The following is a 24,063-nucleotide window of genomic DNA, read 5'->3' as shown; positions in this document are numbered from 1 at the left end:
CTATAGACAAGCTTGTTGATGCTTCTCTAACATTTATTAAATCTCTTGTGTTAGTCATGCATTTCATGTGTAACTAAACTCTCTTTTTTGCTGGGATTGGATATAAATATCTAGGAATCTATGTAGTACTTTTAATCTGGCCAGTTGTATATGACTTATGCATCCAATATAATTTTAGTTTAAACATGTTCTTAATACTTTGCCGACAATGTAGTGTGCCAGAATTTATATATTGATTTAGTCAGAGTCTAGTAAGCCAAGATATCTAAGGGACGCGGTATAAATTATGTATAAGTGCTATCTCCCGAGAGATCGCGAGTAGATCTATATTCATGTATAAATTTTCGAGCTTATGCCATAAAATAAGTTATTTTGTCGTCGTGCATTGGAAGTTAGTTCCGTGGATAATTCCATGGATAATGAATGAAAGGCTTGGTATTTATAGGGAAAGCTTCCACCTGAAGTTTGGCTTAAAAACTGGGTTCTTTCACTTAAAAGTAGCAAAAATCAATTATGGTTTGTTTTTACGCATGCTAGGGGCACACATCACATCCTTGAGGCGCTTGAGAGTGCAGAAAATGCACCCTTGAGGCGCATAGGTCATGCTTAAGGCACATGGTCGTACTTGAGGCATATGGACCATGCTCAGGGCGCATGTTAGTGCAATCTAGTGCATAAATGTCAGTTTCTTCGTCCTTTTGAGTGTTTGTTACCATATAAGATGTCTTGGGACTTGGGACCAAAATTTCTCCCTCTGTAATATCTTTTGAGGCCTCTTAATTCTTCATTCATGATTTTCCCAAAGTCCTTCAGAAGTCTTCATATGTCTTGTTTTGCCGATTTGCGTGATTTCTTCGTGAATTACATCAAAACACCCTAAAATTGCTATGTTTCAGGAAAAACATAATTACATGACTCAAATATAGAAAACATTACAAATGTCTTGAAATCATAAGCAATTTCTCTAATATTCCTCTATTCTAGATGAAAAACCTACTGAAAATGACTGACAAACATGCTAAGAATAGCGTAAGATGACCTGTCATCACAACCCCAAACTTAAATTGTAGCTTGTCCTCAAGTAACGAAAGAAAAAACGAATTTTATTTGTTGCATTTTTTTTCAGAAAACATATCTTTTCGAAGAGGTTGCTCAGATCATCATATTGTCCCATTTAAAGACTTTACTTACTTACCACATTACATCTAAGCGGGATAGACTTAGAGAAGTTAGCTCATATACAAAACCACGATCTTTTCCAGGATACACATATGTATCTCCTTAAGCCAGTAGGGCTGGTCATGACATTTGCCCACTCCAATCATCATATGAATGTATCTTGCTGTAAATTTAAGACAATTCTAAACAGACAGTCAAGATTAGATTATATACAAGATGGGTACTGCCAACCTTTATTCCTTGAATCAAACAAGATGGGTGCTAAGTATAACTATTTATCTTTTTCGTTTTCAACAAAAATTTATTTTTTTTAAGAGCCCAAATTTTTTGATATTTTTGACTCTTGATTTTTTTTCTATTTTTTTTGTTAAGAGGCATGGTAATCTACTTTTTTTTTTTCATTTTTTCTTTATGTTAAATAAGTTTCTACTAGTAACCCACCCCAAACTTAGAATGTTGCTAATTTCAAATAGCAACCCCAAATTTAGTTGCAAATCATACCAAGTTAAAAATATTCTATCTAACTTCAAGAGAAATAAAAAAGATGACATTAAGGTTCAGAACTTGTGACATGATTCTTCACTTAGTAACAACAAAAGAAATTATTTGTGGAGGCTCAAAGTGGTTTTACAAAGGATAATATGAATATAACATGGTAGCTTGAAAGGTTCAAAGTACCAAAAAAGAATTGCCTCGTGTGTAGTATAACATGATCGATCATCCATAAAAAGCGGCCGTAAATTCGAGCAAAAATAACATTCATATGAAACACTCACGATAGAAAGAATTATAGCAGAAGAATGGATTGAAATATTAGGCTCAAAATCACACCGGTATGCGATACAGAAAAGAGATGGTGAATAATACGAGTACCTTCAGTAGCAAGCCCCAAAAGTTATCCTGCTCTTGAATGTAAGAATAAATTAGACTCCATTGTAAATAGTCTGAAATAACTCTCTAAGACTAAAACAATTTAAGCTTAAATGGAAAGGTTATATATTTAATGCAAAGAAATAAAATTAAAAACAATAAGTTTATTAATTGGGCTTCAATGGTAGATGGATTCAATGGATGTGCATGTGTGTCGAATCTGTTGATTACTCTGTTCTAGTTAATAATGAGGCAGTTGGTCCGATCATCCCTGGTAGAGGCTTACGACAAGGTGACCCGTTATCCCCGTACCTATTTATATTGTGTGTTGAAGGTCTCTCTTCTCTTATCAGGGATGCAGAGGAACGTCGCTTAATTTCAGGTGTTCGTATTTGCCGAGGCGCTCCTTCTGTATCTCATCTATTGTTCGTCGATGATTGTTTTATTTTCTTCAATGCTGAGGAAAGCCAGGCTCAGGTGATGAAGTCCATTCTTACTATATACGAGAAAGCATCTGGACAAGCAATAAGTTTACCAAAATCGGAAATTTACTATAGCCGCAATGTTCAAGAACCTCTGAAGCAACACATTACAACTATATTGGGGGTTCGGGCTGTTCTTGGTACCGGTAAATATCTAGGCCTTCCGTCCATGATTGGTAGAGATCGTAATGCTACTTTTGGCTATATAAAAGATAGAGTGTGGCAGAAAATCAATTCGTGGAGTAGTAAGTGTTTGTCCAAAGCAGGACGCGAGATCATGATTAAGGCAGTATTGCAGTCTATTCCCTCATATATTATGAGCATCTTTCAACTTCCAACGACATTAATAAATACCATAGAAAGGATGATGAATTCCTTTTGGTGGGTCGTGGAACCGCAACACGTCGCGGTATTAACTGGCTAAATTGGGAGAAGCTCTCTATGCACAAGAATCATGGTGGCATGGGATTTAAAGATCTCTCTGTTTTCAATTTGGCCATGTTAGGAAAACAAGGCTGGAAATTCCAAACAGATCCTACCTCACTTGTTTCTCGTATTTTTAAGGCACGGTATTTCCCAAAGACATCTTACTTTCATGCTAGGCTTGGCCACAATCCGAGCTATGTTTGGCGGAGCATCTTCAACGCTCGTTTTATTGTGCGTGGGGGTGCAAGATGGCGTATTGGTACAGGTGAGTCTATCCCCCTCATCAATGAACCTTGGATGTTGAATGGTGGACGTATTGATGGAAGTATAGCAGGTGCACAACTGTTTCAGAATTCTGCTGTTAAGAGTTTGCTGGAGGAAAATGAGAAAAAATGGAATGAGTCTCTTATTAGGCATACTTTTAATCATGATATTGCTACTGCCATTTTAAAAACGCCTCTAATTGTTCAGGTACAGCAGGATAAACTCATTTGGAAAGCGGAAAGAAATGGAAAATACTCTGTTCGTAGCGCGTATAGATTGTGCGTTGAGGAATTAATTGATACGTCTCATATACGGCGCCCGGGGTATTGGGCAGGTATCTGGAAGCTAAAGGTTCCACCAAAGATTAGAAATTTAATCTGGCGAGTTTGTAGAGGAGTTCTGCCGACTCGTATGCGGCTTCTTGATAAAGGCGTGCAATGCCCAACTAATTGTGTCAGCTGCAATTCCACACATGAAGATTTATGGCACCTTTGCTTCGACTGTCCTTTCGCAATTCAGGTTTGGGGTATGACAGCTTTATGGCACGCAATTCAGTCTGCAATCAGCCAAGTGAACACGGCTGCTGAAGTAGTTTTCCATCTTCTGCGTACACTAGTGCAGTTCAATGTCAATTTTTTGCAGCTACCATTTGGAGTCTATGGAAGCACAGGAATCTAAAGGTATGGGAGGACAAAAATGAGTCTTGTGCGATGACTGTTGACAGAGCCCGAGTTATGATTGAAGAGTGGCAAAATGCGCAAGAGAATGGTAGAGCAAACACCAATAATGTGCTGCCAGCAGTGTACACATTGCAGCAAAGTGCTGTGCAGAATGACAGCAGTGCTGCCAGCAATTCTGGTTCGCATCCGCCACACCAATTGCAGTGGCAGTGGCCTCCTCGTGGACGACTTAAGTGTAATATTGATGCTGGATTCTCGACTTCTATGAACAGAACCGGCATAGGAATATGTGTGAGAGATGACGATGGTGCGTTCGTGCTAGCCAAAACATTGAGTTTTGAAGTTGTTCATTCAGTTAATGTAGGAGAAGCTTTGGGTCTATACTATGCTTTCGAGTGGTTAAGCGACATGCAACTTGATCATGTCAACTTCGAGACAGACTCTAAGATCACCCATGATGCTTTCCATTCCCGTAAAGTTGATGATTCTGAATTTGGACAAATTATTTCAGCTTGTCAATCTCTCTTCAGCACTCATTTCACAAACTCTCGGGTCGAGTTTATTAGGCGACAAGCAAATGAGGTTGCTCACGCACTTGCAGGAGAAGCCACATTATTAGCTAGTCCCATTACTTATTTTAATCCCCCTCGTTGTATTAACAACATCATTTTTAATGAAATGCTATAAGCACCTTTTACTTCAAAAAAAAAAAAACAATAACAACAAATGAAACGTTTAAACCAGTCAAAAAGGATGTGGAAACGTAGTTTTCATTTTAGTAAAATAATCTAAAACAAATTTTGAATCTTGCTTTAGATTGTTGATAGTGGATCGAAGTATAGCAACACAGACACGATCAACTTTAAAGAAGCGTTCCTTGAGGTCTTGCCAATCATCAATGGCTTGTTCATGAAAGACAAGAATCTGAGCAATTTAAGGAGTAGCATAATTGATAATCCAAGATTGAATCAAGTGATTACAACATTCCCACGTGTTGCATCTAAATCAAGTGATATATCCATCAATGGACTTCAATTTTTTCTTAGCACCTAAAGCAAGATGCATGGAACGACTTGATCCAAGATAATTGGGACCATTTAATTGCGGAGTAACGAGAACATAGTTCGGACCTTCACTAGGATGAACGTAGAATATGGATTCATTATCAGGTTGTACATTGTGAGGCAGATTGTGTGAAGAAAACTCTCAGAAAAAGGAGAATTCAATGCGAAATCAGTATGAACCAATCGCAAGAAAACGAGAAAAAGCAAGTAAATTGCGAAAAATCCAGGAAAAGTGTGAAGAAAAAGCGAGAATTCGCAAAAAAATTGCGAAGAAACAAGGAAAATTGATGAAAAGTTGAAGAGATTGAGTTGTAACAAACATTGTAACTAACTTCTTCGTGAAGAAAAAGCTCAATGATACCATGTTATGAGAGAAGAAAGATTAACAAATGAACTCATTTCTCTCAATTAAAAACAAAGATACAACAAACATTTATTTGGTATCAAGTCTACGATAGCTAAACATACACACTTATGTAGTGAAACAATCTAACTAACTCTAGGAAGCGTGTAATGCAAGTAAAGCTATGAACTAAGACGTGCTTTGTGTTCAATTGTGTTGCTTCCATTTCTTCATACTCTAATAACATGCTGAAAGAATCTCTCATGGAGAGTAACAAAATCTTTCACTATTTTAATAGAGCTACCCTGGAAAGGGAAAGACATTATGCCGAGCGACCTCACGTAAGTTTATCTCAGCCCTCACAAAAGACTTGAAAGAGATGTATGGTAAAGTGGAAACTGGGTCTTGTTGTCTGAATTGAAACAGGGTACTTTTAGGGCAACAAACAAACAAAATGCCAACAAACCAACCGAAAGAACAAACGGAAGGGAAAAATAAATCTGACTCAAAAGATATATACAAACAGCGGATGGATTACACGAACAGTAGCAACAAACTTGAATCAGAGTCAGCTATATACAAAATTTCACAAATTAAAAGATCAATTTACTCAGCAACATAATCATACTCGGATTTGAGAGGGAAGAAAACGAGGGTTAGTAACAAAAACTTGGTCAAATATTAAAATTCAACAACGTAAAGGACATCTATCCATCTTAACAATAGTTAATTTTGATTTTGTTCCATCAAACAATTGTGTTTTAACTTATAAGAGTCAAACGGAATTAACTGGAAGAACATGGTTACCTCATGAGTACCGGCATAACTATTTGGTTACAAACACCGATGGCCGGAAGTTTCCTGGTTGAGATCAGCCTTATTATTAACACTTTGGCTTTGGCATCTGCACTCTTGTTTTCCATTTGTGACTCCAGATCCATTTGTTAAGATTAGCCTTATTATCATTAACACTTGCCTTACCTTTGAACATTCTATTTTCTTTCCGAATTTTTATTGAAAATTCTGATGATGAGAAGAAATATTTATTTATTTTTTGCTTTATTTATCAATTAATATTACTTGCTAATTACAAATACAATATTATGAAATCCATTTCAATGAATTTCTACAATTTCTAGTCATTGTACAATTCTTGGTTCCCAGCATGATTGCTAGTTTCTACACAACCTAATCTCTAATAGCTCATTGGAGGGACAATGAAAGCTACAATATAATGTGTTTACTAATGGAACTTTCAAGTCTTCTTTTCCTATGAGGTTTGAAGGAGGGTATTGGAGAAATACCTTTTGTATATCAAAAAGTTGCAACCTCTTCCAAATATAATTTGCTAGACCAAAATACTGGGAAACCTCTTCCAAATATCATTTGCTAGAACGAAATACTCAGTATGGTTAAGGGTGGGAGTATGAACAGGTTCCATGTTGGTACCGCTCCCATTTCCAAAAGTCCAAATATTTTTCTACTAGATGGGGACATGAAATAGGAAGGTCAGTCGATATTGTTGTAGAAACTATGTCTTCAGTTAAGCTTGACACTATGTGATTTGTAGAGCATCGACGTGGCAAAGGATTGACATTGTTTTGAGGCCACATCCCATGGATGTTAAACCTGCTTGGTTTATGAACACATTTATTGATTTTGCCTGCAGTAAGAAAGTGGCCACTGCATTACCATGAAGAAAATAATCATTTTGAGCAGCAGAACATAATGATAGGGATAAAAAAAAATAAAAAGCATAAACACAATTTTGGCCTTCTAACTTTGCACTAGTTGCGATTTTGGCCCCCTATTAAAAAAAACTAACATTCCAACCCCTTTTTGCCTCGTAGTTGATTCCTTGTTTGATTGTGATTTTATTACTTTTCTTTTGTCACTTTCCTGTCAAAATGGCATTCACAAAAATATCTACTTCTCTCAAAAAATAAAAAATATCTACTAGTGCTAACAAAATAAAGAATAACAGCGGTTAGAGGAAATCTTACTGCTGAAGAGTTGGTTTGTTGAGTTTCCTTCAGAATATGAGCTTTGAGTTCCTCTTCATTATCTAAACTGGCTCTTTTTCTGGACATTTTTCTGCATTAAAATGAGTGTTAGGTTAGCAAAATGACCATCAAAAGAAATACATGTGAGTTAGCATTTCACAATAGAATAATTTTTAGTTAGACACAAAGTTTACTCTTCACATTATGAGATGAAAAATAAGTAAAAAGGGTAGTCCGGTGCATTAAAACTCCTGCATACATAGGGTCCGGAGGGGTTCCATCATTTGATGTTTTGTTCACAATCTTACCCTATTTTTTTAGGCAAAAAGCTATTTCTAGGACACAAACCATGAACTTTTGATCACGTGATAACAATTTTACCGTTTCATAACGCTCCCCCACATGAAATGAAAATAAGTAATAAGTAATTATTTTCCAAGGATTGTCTTTTTCATAACAAATTCTAAAGAAACTAATAAGTAATTATTGAAAAGTTTTCACTCTAAAACATTTTCGGAATAATGTATGAATATTTTTAGGTTTCAAACACACACCCTTCAAAGGGTTTGGTGATTTTTTTGTTGAAAAAAAAAAAGGTTTGGGGGATTTTTGTTCACACTTACAAAAATCAAGTGAAAATATAGAGACCTTACCTAATTAATCAAGGAAATTACACTAGTTGTATTTAAAAAAAATCTACGATGGAGGAGCAAACACAACACATAGTAGACAATGAAGAAGTATCAGATTAGATCTTGAACATTTACAATGACACTGCATAAGTTGGAAATAGCAGATCAAGATTAGGCAGAGATTATAGTATCACATAAGAATAAAATTATAAAATTAATAAAATTAAAATGGATAGTGAAATGAAGTTAAAATGCCTACTCTGAAAGTGCCGAAATAAGTCTAGGGGTGTTCGCGGTGCGGTTTGGTTCGGTTTTGAGCAAAAAAGTCATCCGAACCGCGAGATAAAAAAGCATGCGGTTTGGTTTGGTTCGGTTGATTTTTAAAAAGTCATCCAAACCAAACCAATGCGGTTTGGATTGGTTCGGTTTGTGCGGTTTATCGCGAGATAAAAAAATATTACATTAACTCTAATATTGCCAACTTGTTACAAAATAAACATAGGACATTTTATTTTGATGTTTATATGATAAAATATTAGGTAAAACTTAAATCAAAATAGGTAAAATTAAGAAGAAACATAAGCATGAAACAAATTATTGGGAAGTAAAGAAAACAAATACATCACTGGAAATGAATTGAAAGAGATGGAAATGACTTATAATCGAATCTGATGGTGCAACGATGGAAAAATCGAATCAAAAGAGATTATTCTTGAGTTAAGTAATATTCATTATTCTTGCGGTTTGGTTTGGTTTGGTTCGGTTGCTGAGATGCAAACCGCAAACCGAACCGAACTGCGCGGTTCAGTGTAAAAGTCATCCGAATTCATCCGAACCAAGTGCGGTTTTTTGCGGTTTCGGTTTGGTTTGCGGTTTTTCTATTGGATTGGTTCGATTTTGAACACCCCTAGAAATAACAATGTAAGGAATAGCGCAGAGCTTTAGTCTGTAATGGTCACACTTTTTTTTCTTTCAGGAATAATGTCGGTGTCTAAAAATAGGAAAGAAATTAATCCAATTTATTACTCAAATATCCGAGAATTACTAAACGGAATAAATAAATAAATAAATAAGGAATAAAGAATCTTTTTCAAAGGAGTGATTTCAGGTGTTTTTTTTTTTTTGAGCAATTTCAGGTGTTTATAATGAAGGAAATTATAACAATAATTAACGAGAAAAATAATAGGGATTAGGAGATAAATGGAGATACGGGCATTATTACTGGCATGTTTTGCAAGAAATTATTTTTAGGATATAAAAGAACTAATATGGACAATTGGATCGAATGCATGATTATGTACCACACACCAAACTTCTTTCTGGGTTCAAATTCTTTTTTTTTTTTTTTTTTTTTTTTTAGGGATTATGTTGAAATTCTTGAAACCTAAATGATAAGTAAAAGTGGAACGGGTAAAAAAAATCACGTAAAATAGTGGTGTGCCGTGTCGGTTTAAATAAATGAATTTACTGGCTTTTAATTCTTTTAGGAGGTAAAAAAATTCTTTTAGGAGGTGTATTGAATTAGAATTTTAAGTGATTTTAAAAGACTTTTTTATTATGAAAAAGTCTTCAGATATTCAGTCAAAACTCTTTACAATTTAAAAAAAGTCATGTGGTATTCAATCAACACTCTTTATAATTTAAAACAAGTATTGTGATATTCAATCAAGATTGTTCATCAATTAAAAAAAATCTTGTAATATTCAAAATCATTCAAATTTCGAAGGATTGTTTAAAAAATTTGATTTTGATGGATTTTTTTAGTGAAATTTTAGCATGAAAGAGATTTCTTTTCTTTTAAGATTATACTATCTTTCTCCTCTCATCCCCCCCCCCCCCCCACATCTATATTATATATATATCGTAAAAATAAATAAATAAAAGAGTTTGTATTGAGAATATTGTGAAAGAGAGTGTGTTATTATTAAAAAAAATTGAGAAAATAATCATTTTTTTAATGAGTAATCATTTCAAATCCTTTAAAATCTTATGTTGTGAATCCATTGAAATCCAAATTGTAAATCTATATAGTCTTTTAAAATTATGAAAGTCATTAATGTCAAGCAAAGTCTTCTAAAATTTCTCAAGACTTTTTTAAACAAAAATTGTCCTTTAAAATCCAAATCCAATTTTTGATGAATCAAGAGAGTAAGAAAGACATCAAGGATAAGCTAGACATATTAACTAGGATGGAACCCCGTAGTTGCTTCCATCCTCTACCAACTTCAATGAAATCTTATTAAAAAAGAAAAAATTGTACAATAGGGGGTACTAGGCCAAAACCTTCGAAAATAGCAACAAAAGTGGGAACTAAGGAAATTCAAAATTGGGAAGACCGAGTCTTTCCTTGTAAAAATTCAGAACTAAGTACTTTTAATTCTTTTATAAAAGTAGATTAAATCTATACTATATATAAAGAAAACTACCCCTCTCAGCAATTTTCGGTTAGATTTTTCTTTCAAAAAATATCATCAATTTTCAATACAAATAACACATGTAACAAATAGATAAGAATAAATTTAAATATTAAAACAAATGTAACAAACACGATATGAATATATATCTATACTATATATAAAGAAAACTACACCTCTCAGCACTTTTGGGTTGAATTTTTCTTTCCAAAAATACCCTCATTTTTCAATACAAATAACACATGTAACAAATAGATAAGAATAAATTTAAATATTAAAACAAATGTAACAAACACGATATGAATATATATTTTTTTTGTTTTTTTTCTTTATCATTTAAAAAGTGTAACAAACTAGATGAATATATTTATACTTACTTTTTCAACATTCAAATTATGAGCAATGCTAAAACACACGACAGTTTATGCAGCATGAACCACACGACAGTATATGTGGCACTCTTCCATTGTTTAAATAAAATTTAATTAAAATAAATGGTAAAAATCAGAAATTGTATCCTGGTGGAAATCAAGGTCGTGCGGGTAGCACGACAAATTGATGAGTCATTAATTAGTCTATTTTATTGCATTATTTAGTTTAGTTTTATTAAAGATTTGATTTTATTTTATTGCAACTTATTTCCTTTTTGAATATTTTACTTCAAATTGCTTTTTATTATATTTTAGGAACGAATATATGGTGGAAGGTGTCTTGGAGCAAAAGAAAGAGGACTGGAGCAAATACAGTACGAAAATACGAAGATACGGAACAAAAATATGTTCCCACCAAGTCAGAAGCTTGGCACGGCCAGTGCCAACATATGGCACGGCCGTGCCACCTCCAGAAGCCACTTTTACTGCTTTTCTTCAAGCCCAAGTTACCCTGTTGCAGCTTTATTGTTTTGCCCTTTTAGTTGCTTAGTTTCTAAGTCGATTGTAAAGCTATAAATAGAGTAGCTCTCCACCATAAACATTCACCTTTACTTAGAATATTTTCAGAATTATTTCAATAAAAGTCTTTATTTTCCTTTTATTTCTTTCTCGCAATTTACTTTATTGCTTTCTCTCTTCTTCCCCCATGTCTACGATGAACATGAGTGAGTAGACATTCTTTGTCTTGGGATTGTTGGATAAGTCTAATGACGTAATCCGGATCAAGCCAAGCCTTAAACCCTAATCTTATACAACCTTAATTTCTAATTTAGATTCACCGCTTTAACATGAATTAACCATTATCAAACTGTGGAAACGAAAGTGGAGGGTTTGATAATTGTTAATTCATTATTCCAAATATCAATTCATAAAACGAAAGTGGAGTTTTGATATCCTGAAGGAAAACTCGACAAATTCTAAAGAAACTAATAATGAAGGAACTCAATGACGTAAGTTAATTCATTATTCCAAATATCAATTCATAAAACGAAAGTGGAGTTTCGATATCCTGAAGGAAAACTCGACAAATTCTGAACGAAAGTTGGATTGTCTTTTTCATAACAAATTCTAAAGAAACTAATAAGTAATTATTGAAAAGTTTTCACTCTAAAACATTTTCGGAATAATGTATGAATATTTTTAGGTTTCAAACACACACCCTTCAAAGGTTTTGGTGATTTTTTTGTTGAAAAAAAAAAGGTTTGGGGGATTTTTGTTCATACTTACAAAAATCTAGTGAAAATATAGAGACCTTACCTAATTAATCAAGGAAATTACACTCGTTGTATTTAAAAAAAATCTACGATGGAGGAGCAAACACAACACATAGTAGACAATGAAGAAGTATCAGATTAGATCTTGAACATTTACAATGAAACTGCATAAGTTGGAAATAGCAGATCAAGATTAGGCAGTAATTATAGTATCACGTAAGAATGAAATTAAAATGCATAGTTAGTGAAATCAAATAGAACAATGAAGAAGTTAAAATGCATACCTCTGAAAGTGCCGAAATAACAAAAGTAAAAGGAATAGTAAGGGTTGTGCAGAGCTTTAGTCTGTGATGGGATATATATAATAAAATTCACACTTTTTTTTTTTTCCAGAAATAACGTCGGTGTCTTTTTTTTTTTTTGGTTACTAAATAACGTTTTTTTTTTTTCCAGAAATAACGTCGGTGTCTTTTTTTTTTTTGGTTACTAAATAACGTCGGTGTCTAAGAATAGGAAAGAAATTAATCCAATTTATTACCCAAATATCCTAGAATTACTAAACGGAATAAATAAATAAATAAATAAATAAGGAATAAAGAATATTTTCCAAAGGAGTGATTTATGGTGTTTTTTAGTGGTCGGAGTTTGAACCACGGACCCTTGCATATTTTATGCATTGGTGTTTATAATGAAGGAAATCTTTATTATAAACATTTGCCTTAATTTTTTTGAAAAGTACACATGGCATCTTCAAATTTCTCATCTCTGATAGATCTCTGGCAAGTGCACCAAATACTATCGAAGTAGTAAAAATATCGATCCCACGAGGACTGTTTTTAATCTCAATAATTCAACTACGTTGTATTTTAGGATGTATAAAGGTTATTTTGATTTGCCACTAGGCAGTAGATTGGTTTGATTGCATAAAAGTAATTGCTAAAAAATAAATTGGTTTTCAAGAATAAGAGAGAGATGAGTTTAGGTCTATCGAATCATCTATGTTCCCCTAATTGTTATGTTGCACCTATTCGTATGAATGATCTTCTAATCCCACGATAGTTAACAAAATAGTCCTAATCAATCCCTTGAGTTAGGACCCTCTTCTTAAACTACAGCCCCTAATCCCTTAGGTGGTCTAATAATCTTTGAAGGTTTAAAGCACGTTAACCTAATATCACTAATAAACGATTATCCATTCCTAGACTAACCATGTTTATTAGAACAATTCAATAGGTCTAAGTAGAAAGCTATGGTCAGTAGTCATTCATTCTCACAAAATCATATTTATATTTGATCAGGATATAAAAAGCATTAAGAACAATTGAATTGAATAAAGACTAGAATATCATTCACAATAAATAGAGTTTCACAACATAATATCTCAATTAGGGTTACAACGAATCATCTCAGACCTAACCTCTAATGGATTTAGCTACTCATAATAGTGTTTACAAATAACATAATCATTAGAGGTAATAAAACATACACAAAGTGGTTGGAAGATGAAGAAATCGTCCTCCTGGTCTTCCTTGCAGTTGCAAAATCGCACTTGGCTCTCTAGAATTCGTAACCCTTGTTTTTGGAATAGACTTCAGCATAAATAGGCACAGAAAATCGCCCAAATCGTGTCACGTTTTAAGTGAATCGTGACACGTTTTTACCTTCTGGAGCAAGAAACTGAATTAGGGCTTCACCAAATCGTGTCACGTTTTACCAATCGTGACACGTTTTCATAATGTCGAACCAAACCTTTCTGAAGCTCTTAAATCGTGTCACGTTTTCTTTCTTTGTATTTTCTTCAGTTTTTCTGCTCTTTTGCTGCATAAGTCTCCTTGTGAACTCCATTTTTGTGCTAAAATACATATAAAATTACGTAATGACAAGATGTCATCACAACCCCAAACTTAAACCATTCCTTGTCCTCAAGGAATTTACTTGCAAAGCTGACAATCGACAGTGAAATAACAATTACCTATTCAAGCAGTAGTACCCAAAAGTTCAACACCTTACTAGCTAATGATGAGCTAGTTTGACTTGTATGCATCCACCAATTCACAACTCCACGCAAATATTTGAAATAGGGTTCTACCAGTCGACATGCAGATCTACATATTACCATACGCTTGAAAAGTTTCTAAACATCAATCAAAGTCAATATCATTACACACTTTTGAGGTCTTTAGGGTTATAACGGGGCTTAGGTGAAAGGTGGGACATATTTGGATAAGTAGGCTACACAAAATTAGAGTTAGGCATTCCTACGGAAGTTAAAGAACAAATTCAATCCTACGATCATTCACCTTGTGGAATAACAATCAATGCAAAGGTACTAGAGAATATTTATAACTTTTAGGGACAATCGAGTTTGAAGTTACTCGCATGTTTCAAAGTTTGGTCCCTTTTTCATCATTCATTTCATCTTTTTTTTTTTTTTTCATACATCAATTTTTTGAATGTATTTTTGCATTTTGCATGACAATTCTTTTTCTTTTTGTTCTCTTATTCTCTAGTACCCCCACCCCAAACTTAATTGGTTGCAAATTCCAATAGCAACCCCAAACTTAATTTTAAGCAACATTCTACAATGCCTAACTCAGAAAAACAATAAGGGACAAGTCCTAAAAGTCTCTAAGTTTGTAATGTAGTTTGTCACCGAACAAAAAGTTCTAATCCTACCGGCTCAAAGGGGCTAAGAAAATGATAAAGTTTAACAATTATAGTCAGGGTAGGCTTCAAAAGGCTCACAGGACCAAGCACTTTTGCCTCAGTGTGTAATTAACAAAGACCAATCAATAATAGAGAAACAATGCAAGTTCTAGAAATGTAGTTGCATGGAAAACTAAGCTAAATATGAGTAAATTGAAAAACAAAATATGGCAATGAACCTTATGGCTGAGATTTCTGGGAGTATGTGACTACCTAGCAACGCCGTACACTTCGCCTTTGAAAACCAAGTCACTCCTCCTTTTGAACTTTTGGAATACCACTTGAACAACTATTTGTTATCAAACTGTAAAAAGTCAACTAAACAAACAAATTCATCAATAATAAACAAGTGCAGGAATAATTACATAAACGGGGGGAATAAAACCGAGTTAAACTTAATTAAAAGCAATTAAAATTGTTCGAACATAAAATTAAAGTTACATAACCAAAGTGCTGAAACAAAAACAGAAAAATACAAATAGGTGGGCCATCAGTAGCCCACTCAATCCTGCATCTGGTCCTCCGGAATCCAAGTGTTGGGGTCCTCCTCTGCATAGGTATCCTCCCCAAAGTGCTGCCTAGACTGAGCTCCACCAGCAGCAAAGTCAGCTCGGATCTCCTGCTCTCTATCCTGAGCTCGACCTCTGGTGACATCAAAGTAGTGGTCCATAGCCTCCTCGGACCCATCAAAGCGCTCGAAAGACCCAGTCATCTTCCTCCTGTTGAGGCAGACCGCCTCAGTGAACTCCTGACCAAACCTCGGACGGTTCCAATACTCCTGATCTGACACCTCATTCATCCAGTTGGCATGGCCGAACATGTAGTCCAGCATCATAGGATGAATAGGTGCATAGGCACCCTGCTGGCTGCTCCCCTCTCCAGCAAAAGTCTGACTCTGAGGTGGTGGCTGTGGTTGTTGTGGTGGTGGCGGCTGTGGCTGTCCTGCTGCTGCTGCCTCGGCACCCATGATAGTCTGCATGCGGTCATGATAATCCTTGACAAAGCCATCCATGTAAGTGTCGGTGATGGGCTTCATCATTGCTGCACTTAAATCATTAGCAAACAAATCGCACTCCTCCTCCTCACAAAGCCAATTGATAAGGCTCAAATGAGGGAGTGCCTTCTTGGTACCTGAAGCAAACATATAGATATTGTCGGCAATTAACTCACCAACATTGATGGGTGCACCATCAAGAATAGCAGACAGCGTCAACAAGCGGGGCAGCGGAATCTCTGAAGTACAAGAGGTGCCCTCAATAGTTTGCACCACAAAAGATGCCCACGCCTTTGCATGGGGCTTGAAGTCAGCCCTCAACAGCATATGTGACCCTCCATGCCACTTAGCACCTTCAACACAAATCTGCATTAGCAACTCCTCCCACCTTTCATCATCCCAATTCTTGCACTCCTCCATCCTCCTCTTCACATCACAAATCTCCGGTGGCACAATTTCCAGCAACTGATTAATCCTTTCCGGGCTATAGTCTATCTCCTTCCCCCTCACATAGGACACATACTTCCTCCCCATATACCTAGCATTAGAATAGAATTCTATCCCAATGGTTTTGTTGGCCTGCTCGAAAATCATACTAACAAGGGACTCCCACCCTCTCTCAGTGATCACTTGATGGAATTCAGGGTTGGAGATGAGTTTGGTGAAATCAAAACCTCTCTCCGGGATCACCCTATAGCCTCGGATGTCCTTGAAACGGTCACGGGCAGCAGTATTATAAAACCGGTGGTTGATGGACGGTGGGGGTGCGGTGTTAGGGCTAGGTTTGACAGGTTGTTTGCGTTTGGGGGCTATTTTGGCCTTTTTGGCTGGTTGGGATGTGGCTTGGGACTTGCCTTTGTTGCGGGTCTCAACCATGGTTAGGGTTAGGATTTGGAGAAGAAAAAAACTGGATATTAGGGTTAGGGTTAAGATGGAGATAATGGGTTTGGTTGTTTGTTGGTGATGATGAAGGTGTATGGTAATGGTTTGGTGATTAGAAGATGAAAAGATGAAGATTTTTGGTAGAAAAGGGTTAGAAAATCGTAGGTTAGGGTTCTGGGAAAATTTTGGCAGAGTTTGGCTACTTTTGGAAGTGAATGGAATGAAAATCGTGTTGGATATATTTATAGGCTGGGAAAATCGTGCCACGTTTGGCCAAAAACGTGTCACGATTTTGTTTTGTAACGGTTAAATTTTTGAAACTGCTAAAATCGTGTCACGTTTGGGCTAAAGTGTCACGATTGTTCATTTTTGAAAATTTTCTTGCCCAGAAATCGTGTCACGTTTTGGCCAACGTGTCACGATTTCCAATTGTCAAATTGCACCAGTTTGAGACTTAGAAAAATATTTAGGTGCCAAAATTCGTGTCACGATTTCAGCATCGTGACACGTTTTCTGGAAATGTCGAATGGCACCCTTTTTTTACTTAGAAAAATTTCTGAGAGGAGCTTCAGAGGGGGGCAAATCGTGTCACGTTTGGCCCAAAACGTGTCACGATTTGCACAGTATTGGAAAACAAAAAATTTTCTTCCTCTGTTCGTTTCAGCAAAAAATCTTTTTGTATTTTTGAATATTTGAAAGCAATAAAAAGGAAATAAGAAATACTACCTGAAATCTAAATGTGGGTTGCCTCCCACCAAGCGCTTCTTTACCGTCACTAGCTTGACTCATGACGACCCCTAAGGATCATTCAAAATAAGTCCTACCCTTGCCTTCGGTAGGTCGCCACCCAGATATGGCTTAACTCTTTGCCCATTTACCTTGAAACTTCGGTCACCTTCAGGTGTCATCAACTCGACAGCTCCATGAGGTGACACACTTTTCACCAAGAACGGTCCAGACCACTTTGACTTGAGCTTTCCAGGAAACAGTTTCAACCTGGAATTATACAACAAAACTAATTGCCCACAGTTAATATCCCTAGACACTAAGTTTTTGTCATGATACCTTTTAGTCCTGGCTTTATAAATGAGCGCATTTTCATATGCTCTAAGCCTCATCTCCTCCAGCTCATTAAGTTTCAAGAGTCTTTTCTTACCAGCGGCTTCTTGATCAAAGTTTAAGGTCTTAATGGCCCAGTACGCCTTATGTTCTAGCTCAACTGGTAGATGACATGCCTTTCCATAGACTAACTGATAGGGTGAGAGCCCGAGGTGAGTCTTAAAGGCAGTCCTATATGCCCATAGTGCGTCATCTAATTTTTTAGACCAGTCCTTCCTATTTGACGCAACTGTTTTCTCTAAGATTTGTTTCAGCTGACGGTTTGAAACCTCTGCTTGACCACTTGTTTGTGGGTGGTAGGGAGTTGCAACTTTGTGCTTTATGTTATACTTTTTGAGCAAATTTTCAAGAAAATTATTGCAAAAGTGCTTCCCCCCATCACTGATCAAGACTCTAGGTGTTCCAAACCTAGTGAAAATGTTTTTATGCAGGAAGTTAACAACTGTCTTAGCATCATTAGCAACACAAGGTATCGCTTCAACCCATTTAGTGACATAATCAACACAGACAAGAATATGAAGAAAAGAGTAAGAGGAAGGGAAAGGTCCCATAAAGTCGATGCCCCAGCAATCAAATGGTTCAACTTCGATGATTCCTGATAGGGGCATCTCATTCCTCTTAGAGATGTTACCTGTCCTTTGGCATTTGTCACAATGTGCAACAAAGTCGTGGCAATCTTTGAAAAGGGTGGGCCACCAGAATCCACTTTGCAAAATTTTTGCCGCGGTTCTTTCTCCACTATGGTGGCCCCCATAAGCTGAGCTATGGCAGTGCCACATGATACTATGAGCTTCCTTACCTGCAACACAACGTCTTATCAAACCGTCAGTTCCTATCTTAAACAGATACGGGTCATCCCACAAGTAGTGGTTTGCATCCTTGAAGAATTTTTTTCTCTGAGGATAGGTCATATCATCAGGAACTATGTTACCGGCCTTAAAGTTCGCAATGTCAGCAAACCAAGGCCTTTCTCCAATAGCAAACAGTTGTTCATCAGGAAATTCGGCCTTGATGGCCTTCTCTTTGTTTGTCACCTCATCATTTTCCAGCCTTGATAGATGATCAGCTACTACGTTCTCTACTCCTTTCTTGTCACGAATCTCAAGATCGAATTCTTGTAGCAAAAGGATCCACCTCAACAGCCGAGGCTTTGAATCCCCTTTGGTCAAGAGATATTTAAGAGCTGCATGATCTGTAAAAACAATGACTTTGGAGCCTATTAGATAAGAACGAAACTTTTCCAATGCAAAAATTACCGCAAGCAACTCTTTTTCTGTTGTGGAATAGTTAATTTGATTCTCATTTAAAACTTTGCTTGCATAGTAAATTGCATGGAAAAACTTGTTCTTGCGTTGGCCTAGAACTGCACCAACAGCATAATCACTTGCATCACACATAAGTTCAAATGGTACATCCCAATCGGGTGCAATGATTATTGGTGCAGTTACCAACTTGTTTTTAATCAAAGAAAAAGCATTCAAACATTCATCATCAAAATTAAATTCAGTTTCTTTGACCAAGAGGTTACAGAGGGGCTTGGAAATTTTTGAAAAATCTTTTATAAAACGCCGATAGAAACCAGCATGCCCCAAGAAACTTCTTATTCCCTTAACATTAACAGGTGGAGGGAGCTTCTCTATAACCTCTATTTTAGCTTGGTCCACCTCTATGCCCTTCGCACTTATTTTATGCCCCAAAACTATACCTTCGGTCACCATAAAGTGACATTTTTCCCAGTTTAAAACAAGGTTAGTTTCGGTGCATCGTTTAAGGACAGCATCTAGGTGAAATAAGCATTGATCAAAAGACTTACCAAACACAGAAAAGTCGTCCATAAATACCTCAATATTCTTCTCTATCATGTCAGAGAAGATGGAGAGCATACACCTTTGAAAGGTCGCCGGCGCATTACACAGCCCAAAGGGCATCCTCCTATAAGCAAATATACCAAATGGACAAGTGAAGGCTGTCTTCTCTTGATCTTCTGGAGCTACCGCAATCTGATTGTACCCCGAATACCCATCCAAAAAGCAATAAAAGGCTTGGCCAGCCAACCTCTCAATCATTTGGTCCATGAATGGTAAAGGGAAATGATCCTTCCTTGTTGCGGTGTTCAACCTCCGGTAGTCTATACACATCCTCCAACCAGTAACAGTACGGGTGGGTATTAATTCATTTTTTTCATTAGCCACCACCGTCATTCCACCTTTCTTTGGTACCACGTGGACCGGACTTACCCATGAGCTATCAGAGATAGGGTAGATCATACCTGCATCTAGTAACTTCAGCACCTCTTTCTTTACCACTTCCTTCATTGTTGGGTTAAGTCTCCTTTGAGCTTGAACCACCGGTTTGTATTCAGCCTCCATGTGTATTTTATGCATGCAATAAGCTGGACTAATACCCTTCAAATCAGAAATGTTCCACCCCAAAGCTCCTTGATTGTCTCTTAACACCCTCATTAATTTTTCTTCTTCCAAAGGTGTCAAGGTATTGCTGATGATTACTGGTTTAGAGGCATCCTTAGTGAGAAAAACATATTTCAAGTGAGAAGGGAGTTCTTTTAATTCTGGATTTTTCTCTCCTTCTCCACTCAAAATAGGAGCATCCATAGAGTGCTTACCCATTAATTCTTCTATTTTTACCGGACCCAACTCTTGCTTGCTTGCTGCTAGTTGCTTCACACAATCTCTTACTTCAAGATCTTCATCATGCTCACAACTCTCTATAGAATTTACAATTGCTCTTTCAAGAGGTTATGGTGGTTGAGGTTCGCGAGAGTTGTCTTCTACTATTTCTTCAACAACATCAATCCGGTAACACTTGGGATTTTCCTCTCGGTGTTTCATTGCTTCGAAGATATTGAACACCACTTGCTCATTATGGAACCTCAACATTAGCTCTCCCATCTCAACATCAATCAAAGCACGACCAGTTGCAAGGAAAGGTCTTCCTAAAATGAGTGGCATATCTTCATCTTCAGCCATGTCTAAGATCACAAAGTCTGCTGGAAACACAAGATCATTAACTTTGACTAGCACATCTTCAAGTATGCCAACAGGATAAGAGATTGACCGATCAGCTAAAGTAATGGTCATTCTTGTTGGTTTTGGCTCCCCACACTTGAGCTTCTTCATCATTGAAAGAGGCATCAAGTTGATACTTGCTCCTAGATCACATAAAGCTCTTCCAATGTCTACCGGTCCAATGGAACAAGGGATAGTAAAAGCACCAGGATCTTTCAGCTTAGGTGGTAGCTTCTTTTGAAGAATGGCGCTACAATTCTCGGAAAGAGAAATATTTTCATCATCTTTAGGCTTTCTTCTTCCCGTTAGCAAATCTTTCATGAACTTGGCATACAAAGGCATTTGATCAAGAGCCTCACTGAAAGGGATATTTACTTGAAGTTGTGAGACAAGTTGCATGAACTTCTTGAATTGTCCTTCCTCCTTCTTTTTCTTCTTCTCAAGATGAGGGTAAGGAAGCTTCACATATGATGGAATAATTTGTGGCTTGTCTCCATCTTTCAAGATTTGACTCTTTGACTTCCTTAAGATTGAGTCTTCATCTATCAATTTCTCACTTTTATCTCCCTCTATTTTTTTCTTCTTTTCATTTTCAACTACTCCATGATCATTTTTATTTTCAACTACACCCTCATCATTTTTTTCAACTACATCGTTCTCCTCCACCTCAACTACTTCATCAACCTTCTTTGGAGCTTTTGGAACTAAAGGTGTCAAAACCTTTTTGCTCCTCAATTCAATAGCATTACAAGACTCATTCTTAGGGTTATCTTTAGTGTTACCTGAGAATCCGCCTTTACTTTGTTCAGCCAATTGCTTAGCTAATTGCCCCAGTTGAGTTTCAAGCATCTTCCTAGAAGCTTCATTGTTCTTTCTTTCAGCTTCTTGACTCTTTTTCATCTCTTCAAAGTTGCCTTGAGTCATCTTCATGAAGTTCATCATAGTTTCTTCAAGAGCTGATGGCTTCCTTTGTTGTTGTTGAGGAGGAGTAAGCATCTGAGAATTCAAAGCATTGTTATTTGAGTAGCTTAGATTTGGATGCTTATTAATGCCTGAATTGTAGTACTGATTTTGCCTTTGATAACCTCCCATGAAGTTAGCTTCTTCACTTGATCCTTCCGGAACGCATTCACCGTTGGGATGTTCTTCACCACATAAGTCGCACTTGATTGCAGCTACTTGTTGTTGTTTATGAGCCAAAGTGAACCCTTGAAACTCCTTAGTTAGAGCTTCAATTTGTTTGTTCATAGCTGCTTGGTTAGCAAGGATAGCAGTTTGTTCACTCACCCCAAACACTCCTCTTTCCTTCTTCTTAGCTTCAGCACGATACTCATTTCCAGCCATGTTTTCTATCAAAGCTTGGACTTCATGATCAGTTTTGCTCTTGAGACTACCTCCCGCGGAAGCATCTAAGAACATTCTAGTGTTTGGTGTTACCCCCTCAGTGAAGATTTGGAGGTATTGCTTCTCGGTGAACTCATGATTAGGGCATCTCTTAAGAAGCAAGTTGAATCGCTCCCAAGCATCATACAATGATTCACCTTCTCCTTGCTTGAAGTTAGAGATCTCCATCTTCTTTTCCCAATACTTAGACATAGGGAAATACTTCTCCAAGAACTTCAGCTCTAACTCTTCCCATGTTTGGACAGTCCCGTTTGGAATTGTTAGCAACCAATCTTTTGCTCTTCCCGTCAAAGTGAAAGGGAACAGCCTTAGTTTCTTCTGTGCTTCAGTCACGGTGGCTGGTTGCACACAAAACTCGCAGGTTTCAGCAAAGCGGCTCAAGTGTTCATGAGGACTCATAGCTTCAGTCCCATCGAATTGCTTGTCCCTCAAACCGTTGAGGACAGTTGTCTTGATGTCGAAAGCTACGGGGTTAGCTGGTTGAAAAGTGTGGGTCAGTTGACCACGATGAGTGGCTAACCCGTAGTCTCCAAGCTTAGGTCTTGGTGGTACAACTCCTTCCCCTTCCATAGTTGCAGATTTAGGAGAAGAGATTGTTTCAGATTCACTTGAGAATTGCTCCGGTACTTGTTCTCGAACACCCGGTGGAACGGATTGAGCTAACCTTTGCGATCGGACAGCTTTCCGAAGTGCTCTAGCAGTTCTTTCAATTTCTGGATCGTACTCTAAGTCGTCCGAGCTCTGTTTACCTCGCATAAACAGCAAAATACCTTAGTAGCACTGCACAACGCAAAGTAATCAAGTGAATATGAAAACAGAAAAATAAAAAATTAAAAACAGAAAAATTAAATTGCAAAAACCCTAAATTATAACGTAATTGCCTTGTTGAAATAATTCAACAGTCCCCGGCAACGGCGCCAAAAACTTGATAGATCTCTGGCAAGTGCACCAAATACTATCGAAGTAGTAAAAATATCGATCCCACGAGGACTGTTTTTAATCTCAATAATTCAACTACGTTGTATTTTAGGATGTATAAAGGTTATTTTGATTTGCCACTAGGCAGTAGATTGGTTTGATTGCATAAAAGTAATTGCTAAAAAATAAATTGATTTTCAAGAATAAGAGAGAGATGAGTTTAGGTCTATCGAATCATCTATGTTCCCCTAATTGTTATGTTGCACCTATTCGTATGAATGATCTTCTAATCCCACGATAGTTAACAAAATAGTCCTAATCAATCCCTTGAGTTAGGACCCTCTTCTTAAACTACAGCCCCTAATCCCTTAGGTGGTCTAATAATCTTTGAAGGTTTAAAGCACGTTAACCTAATATCACTAATAAACAATTATCCATTCCTAGACTAACCATGTTTATTAGAACAATTCAATAGGTCTAAGTAGAAAGCTATGGTCAGTAGTCATTCATTCTCACAAAATCATATTTATATTTGATCAGGATATAAAAAGCATTAAGAACAATTGAATTGAATAAAGACTAGAATATCATTCACAATAAATAGAGTTTCACAACATAATATCTCAATTAGGGTTACAACGAATCATCTCAGACCTAACCTCTAATGGATTTAGCTACTCATAATAGTGTTTACAAATAACATAATCATTAGAGGTAATAAAACATACACAAAGTGGTTGGAAGATGAAGAAATCGTCCTCCTGGTCTTCCTTGCAGTTGCAAAATCGCACTTGGCTCTCTAGAATTCGTAACCCTTGTTTTTGGAATAGACTTCAGCATAAATAGGCACAGAAAATCGCCCAAATCGTGTCACGTTTTAAGTGAATCGTGACACGTTTTTACCTTCTGGAGCAAGAAACTGAATTAGGGCTTCACCAAATCGCGTCACGTTTTACCAATCGTGACACGTTTTCATAATGTCGAACCAAACCTTTCTGAAGCTCTTAAATCG

At 36.7% G+C, this 24,063-nt stretch overlaps 1 long non-coding RNA gene across 2 annotated transcripts; it reads right to left on the bottom strand.

Moving 5' to 3' along the window:
- Positions 1-6,338: 6,338 nt before the first annotated feature.
- On the bottom strand, positions 6,339-12,431 carry LOC146929491 (uncharacterized). Of its 2 annotated transcripts, none has more exons than XR_015006056.1 (3): positions 12,046-12,431; positions 7,312-7,402; positions 6,339-7,207 (listed from the first exon to the last, which is right to left on the bottom strand). It is a non-coding gene; the product is annotated as an uncharacterized LOC146929491 (long non-coding RNA). The 2 variants fall into 2 exon arrangements; XR_015006057.1 differs by lacking the exon at positions 12,046-12,431 and adding an exon at positions 7,965-8,115.
- Positions 12,432-24,063: the final 11,632 nt, after the last annotated feature.

This window comes from Medicago sativa, chromosome 4 (assembly GCF_051527215.1).
Source record: "Medicago sativa cultivar Bolivia chromosome 4, Bolivia_mono, whole genome shotgun sequence".
NCBI lineage: Eukaryota > Viridiplantae > Streptophyta > Magnoliopsida > Fabales > Fabaceae > Medicago > Medicago sativa.
Note: the sequence above shows the minus strand (reverse complement) of the source record. Positions and strands in the feature narration are given on the sequence as shown.